The sequence below is a fragment of the Schistocerca americana genome, chromosome 4 (genome assembly GCF_021461395.2).
Source record: "Schistocerca americana isolate TAMUIC-IGC-003095 chromosome 4, iqSchAmer2.1, whole genome shotgun sequence".
NCBI lineage: Eukaryota > Metazoa > Arthropoda > Insecta > Orthoptera > Acrididae > Schistocerca > Schistocerca americana.
The window spans coordinates 254,984,529-254,990,794 of record NC_060122.1 but is presented as its reverse complement, the minus strand read 5'-3'; the positions used below and the strand labels follow the sequence as shown (position 1 = coordinate 254,990,794).

At 44.7% G+C, this 6,266-nt stretch overlaps 1 non-coding gene across 1 annotated transcript; it reads right to left on the bottom strand.

The window, feature by feature from the left end:
* Nucleotides 1–471: 471 nt before the first annotated feature.
* On the bottom strand, nt 472–619 carry Trnar-gcg. The gene is made up of 2 exons: nt 583–619; nt 472–514 (listed from the first exon to the last, which is right to left on the bottom strand). It is a non-coding gene; the product is annotated as a tRNA-Arg (tRNA).
* Between the last annotated feature and the right edge of the window lie 5,647 nt (nt 620–6,266).

The window sequence follows — 6,266 nt, the reverse complement described above, 5'->3', positions numbered from 1 at the left end:
GCCTCATTCCTTACCTTATACGTCCACCTAACTTCCGATATTCATCTCAAGCAACACATCTCAAAGGCCTCGATTCTCTGCAGTTCTGTTTTGCACACAGTCCATGTCTCACTACCATCTAATACTGTCCTCTAAACGTCCATTGTCAGAAATTTCTTCAAGTTAAGACCTACGTTTGATTCTAGCAGACTTCCCGTGGCCAGGTACGCCTTTTTCGCCATTGCTAGTCTGCTTTCTATGTCCTCCTTGCTCCGTCCGTCATGGGTTACGAGAATGACATTTTCACTCTGCAGCGGAGTGCGCGCCGACATGAAACTTCCTGGCAGATTAAAACTGTGTGCCGGGCCGAGACTCGAAATCGGTTGGCTCAAATGGCTCTGAGCACTATGGGACTCAACTGCTGAGGTCATTAGTCCCCTAGAACTTAGAACTAGTTAAACCTAACTAACCTAAGGACATCACAAACAGCCATGCCCGAGGCAGGATTCGAACCTGCGACCGTAGCGGTCTTGCGGTTCCAGACTGCAGCGCCTTTAACCGCACGGCCACTTCGGCCGGCCTCGAAATCGGGACCTTTGCCTTTCGCGGGCAAGTGCTCTACCAGCTGAGCTACCCAAGCACGACTCACGTCCTGTCCTCACAGCTTTACTTCTGCCAGGGTTAGTTTTCTGCCTAGGTGGCAGAATTTGTTAACTTCGTCTGATCATCACTTGTAATGTTACGTTCCCCGCTGTTCTCATTTCTGCTACTTTACTTTGGTTTTATTGCTATTTTGAGATTTATTTTCTCCCAGCGGGCCGCGGGTGACTTGCCGGCGGATCTGCCACCTCTTTTAGGTAATAATCAAACGAATGTGGTTAGAGTTTTAAAGTTCTGTGACTTGTCCAATGTTTTTACCAAGATTTTAGGGAGCAAGGTGATTGGCTCACCCATATTTTACGGAAGTGGCCAGCCAGTGACAATTTCCTGTCGCGTCCTTGAAGCTCCTTTCTCGTTTTACTAGCGCTTTATTCCCTTGCATAGCATTTTCCGTTTTTTCCCGCTTTCTTTGCGCGTATGCTTCCATTTTTCTAATTTTGTCCACATTCGTTTCTTTTAAAGTGTGTCAGGGCGCTGATAACCTCGGCGTTGACCCGCCGTAAGCCCCAACACCTTTACTTCGGATTTTCTTCGATTTACTCTCAGTCCATATTTTGTACTCATTACATTGTTCATTTCATTCAACACATTCTGCAATTTTTCTTGACTTTCACTGAAGATAGCAATGTATCAGCGAATTCGGTCATTGATATCCTTTCATCCTGAATTTTAATCTCACTCTTCGCTTTATATTTTATTTCCATCATTGATTCCTCGATGTACAGATTGAGCAGTAGGGGTGAAAGACTACATCCCTACCTTACACCCTTTTTAATCCGAACACTTAGTTCTTTGCCTTCTAGTCTTGATCCCTCTTGGTTGTTGCACATATTGTATATTACTCACCTTTCCCTATAATTTACCCTATTTTCCCCAGAATTTTGAACATTTTGCATGATATTACACTGTAGATTGCTTTGTCCAGGTCGACAAATACTATGGATGTGTCTGTGTTTTCTTCAGTTTTGCTTCCATCATCAACCGCAACGTCTGAACAGCCCCTAAACTGATCGTCATCTAACAGATCCTCAATTTTCTTTCCAGCTTGTAATAATGGAGTTGAAACTTTCCGCAAAAGAACTTTGAACGCCGTTAAAGATGTACATCGTTCAACTAAAAAAAGTAGTTCCTTCAGTATCTCAGACAACTCAAGAGTTAAGGGCATCACTCACGATACAAAATTAGGTGCCCCTCTGCATACCACCATTTGCCGGAAATATGATTTCAATTTCTTGAACCTTTGACGAAATAAAACTAGTGCAAGTTTTAGCTATTAACGCCGTGATGGTTTGAACACTACAGTGCTTTACTAGGGATGGTGCTGCGTAAAGTGTGTATGCCATTGCCCTCCTTCGAACTTGAAACTTACTTACGAAGCCAATTATTCCAATAGTAAAAGCTGCAGCTTAAAATGTACTCCGAACCGAGGTGTAGCTTGGAATATATGACATAAGCTAGTCATTGTCAGAGGTGAGAGAAACATTCTGTATTTATGTCAAATACTGATTCAATGATTCGTTGCTAAAGGTGGAGCTAATGATAGTGTTTATATACAGGGTCGTCAACAGATGTGGCATCATCCTTTTAAAACAAAACCAGGCGAGTAATCAGTAATTTAAAGTCAAGTAATATGAGATGGGCGAGGGGGAAAATCTGTGAGGCTGTACTACTAATATGGCAGTCAGATTGGAGACCGGCATCTTGTGTACAATTCGTAATTTTAAAATGGAAAAAGGGGCGGGTGGCTTAAAGCGATACATATTTGTAATCCAGAGTAATCATACCTCTGCATGTGTAATGAAAGTGGAATGATTTTTTCCTTTCTTTTCTTTCTTTCTTGGGGCCTTTATCCCACGTCGCTTGGGGGTCGGTAGTGTTAACATTGAATAGGCAGTGTTCGTTGCAGGGGGTGACCAGATGCCTTTCCTGCCACCACCCCGAACCCCCCAGGGACGGAAGTAGTGTACCCCAACTGTCTACATCTAGTCCAAGCCATGGAATACTGCGAACGTCTTCAGATGTCTGCGAGTCGTGTAACTGAGGCGGAACGTGGGGACCAGACCGGTATTCAACTAGCGGGATGTGGAAAACCGTCTAAAATCCACATCCAGGCTGGCCAGCAGACCGGCCCTCGTCGTCAGTAGGATTGGCGGATCCGATCCGGGGCCGGAGCGCCTACCCGAGTCCAGGAAGCTGCGCATCAGCGCTGTCGGCTACCCTGCCGGGTCTACTCTTGCCTTATTTCCGATAAAAAAAAATTCTGCCCACTCATATGCAAAATGCATACAAAAACACCGAGAACACTGAGGAACTCACCTTAGTTGACGATTGAGGGGTTACTGCCATCCATATTTACGATTCACCAGTGGGCATCATAGCTGGTTTACACACTACCTTCAGAACAACATAAAAACAATGAATACCAGAAGGTAAAACTCAAATAACCACCATTAAATGAATGCCAGAAATACCATTAACTGTGATGTCGTCCCTCCAACCATCAACTGTCAACTGACGGGAGAAATATTAGGAATAGAACATACAAAGATATGTGTCAGCGAATACTCAGAGAAGTCGGTCGGCATCAAAACTGACAGCGTACGAGTATCTCACAATCGATATCAGTAATCAAAAACAAAACCATGTACATGGGAACATCGTAATTGAAGTATTTAGATAAGAGGATGAAATCCAGTAAAGGGGTACAGTCAAACAAATTACAGAAATTAGTAAGTGGAAATTCGTAATGGTTCACATGAAAAACATGTGGGTGAATGCATTGAGATTGCAGTCTGTCAGTACAATAGTAATAACGATATGTAGTGACTGCAATGTCAGGGTAATTCTAACATTCAGGGCACAAACAATGGTGAATGTGCACAAGAAATCACGAAAACAGTCAAAGAATAGTTTGTTCTTCGACCTAGTTTATTCGTTCAGCAAACAATTAGGTTCTTTGTGGGAATGGATATAAGTTTCCAGATCTTCTATGATGTTTCGTAACTCCTTTATATACGAAGAGCAAAATTTTTAGATTCTCATCTATACCTACGACAGGATGTTTCGTTGTCTTTAAATTTCTTTGAACGACGAATGTTTAATAGTACTTAATGAAGTATGTACCCTCTATCTTTCTTTGAAACTTCTACCAATTTCGCCTATGTATATGGAATCACAATTGGCATAGTTTATTCTGTACATGCCTGATTTCTTTAACGGATCGAACTATTCCACTGAAAGTGTCGGCAACTTTGATAATGTGTTGCTACACTCCTGGAAATTGAAATAAGAACACCGTGAATTCATTGTCCCAGGAAGGGGAAACTGTATTGACACATTCCTGGGGTCAGATACATCACATGATCACACTGACAGAACCACAGGCACATAGACACAGGCAACAGAGCATGCACAATGTCGGCACTAGTACAGTGTATATCCACCTTTCGCAGCAATGCAGGCTGCTATTCTCCCATGGAGACGATCGTAGAGATGCTGGATGTAGTCCTGTGGAACGGCTTGCCATGCCATTTCCACCTGGCGCCTCAGTTGGACCAGCGTTCGTGCTGGACGTGCAGACCGCGTGAGACGACGCTTCATCCAGTCCCAAACATGCTCAATGGGGGACAGATCCGGAGATCTTGCTGGCCAGGGTAGTTGACTTACACCTTCTAGAGCACGTTGGGTGGCACGGGATACATGCGGACGTGCATTGTCTTGTTGGAACAGCAAGTTCCCTTACCGGTCTAGGAATGGTAGAACGATGGGTTCGATGACGGTTTGGATGTACCGTGCACTATTCAGTGTCCCCTCGACGATCACCAGTGGTGTACGGCCAGTGTAGGAGATCGCTCCCCACACCATGATGCCGGGTGTTGGCCGTGTGTGCCTCGGTCGTATGCAGTCCTGATTGTGGCGCTCACCTGCACGGCGCCAAACACGCATACGACCATCATTGGCACCAAGGCAGAAGCGACTCTCATCGCTGAAGACGACACGTCTCCATTTGTCCCTCCATTCACGCCTGTCGCGACACCACTGGAGGCGGGCTGCACGATGTTGGGGCGTGAGCGGAAGACGGCCTAACGGTGTGCGGGACCGTAGCCCAGCTTCATGGAGACGGTTGCGAATGGTCCTCGCCGATACCCCAGGAGCAACAGTGTCCTTTATTTGCTGGGAAGTGGCGGTGCGGTCCCCTACGGCACTGCGTAGGATCCTACGGTCTTGGCGTGCATCCGTGCGTCGCTGCGGTCCGGTCCCAGGTCAAAGGGCACGTGCACCTTCCGCCGACCACTGGCGACAACATCGATGTACTGTGGAGACCTCACGCCCCACGTGTTGAGCAATTCGGCGGTACGTCCACCCGGCCTCCCGCATGCCCACTATACGCCCTCGCTCAAAGTCCGTCAACTGCACATACGGTTCACGTCCACGCTGTCGCGGCATGCTACCAGTGTTAAAGACTGCGATGGAGCTCCGTATGCCACGGCAAACTGGCTGACACTGACGGCGGCGGTGGACAAATGCTGCGCAGCTAGCGCCATTCGACGGCCAACACCGCGGTTCCTGGTGTGTCCGCTGTGCCGTGCGTGTGATCATTGCTTGTACAGCCGTCTCGCAGTGTCCGGAGCAAGTATGGTGGGGCTGACACACCGGTGTCAATGTGCTCTTTTTTCCATTTCCAGGAGTGTATTTCTGAATCCTACATTAACATTTGGCAGTGGGCCAACGTAACTCACACCGGTAAAATTATTTTGTATCTTTCTATATCACTTTGAAGAAATCTTTTGTAGTAAATCAGAACTCTTCCAGGTGATTTTGAATAAATTTGGTCAGTTAAGTCAGGCTGAAACTCATTATCGAACGCTATATCCTTTAAAACATGTTTTTTCCGTTATCTTTCATCAACTTCTAATGGAATTTTCAACAGTCTACTGACTGAACTGTAAAGGGAATAAGTTTTATATCTGTCACGATGATCAGAATGACGTGGGTTGATCGCACCTGTAGCTGTTGGCTTCCTATAAATTGCAAATTTGTGACTTACATTACTATTAATCAACCTATTAACCAGGAAATTAATTTTCTTGTTTACTCCACCTTCACATGTAGACTGTCATTGGGATATAGTGTGCTGAACGCCTCAAAAATTCTCTTTAACACCTTATCCTCTTCATTAAATAATAACAGCGTATGATCAACAAATCGATAATAGTACATAATCAAACCACTTAACTCCTGCTGCCGCGTAAATTTTTTTTCTTCCAAAAGATTGATGAAAATATTAGCTTGTGTTCCAGACTGACAACACCTCATTGCTAACCCATCATGATGCTTCATAAACTCTCCTTTACAGGAGAAGTGACAGAACTAGTTGTAACAGATATAAAAGAAACCTATGGATGTAAGTCTCCACGCAATAAAATAGTCAGAAACATTTGTGTATAAATTTACAATGTATACCGACATCCACAGATAATTATCAAGTATCTGAATATCCTTAATTTTCTCAACCGGATCATAAGCATTCTTCACTGAGAATTGTCGCTCAGACATATAGTAAGTGACCAAAATCTCATGTAACATACTGCACAATCTATAAGCAGGACTGCCTACATAATTAACAA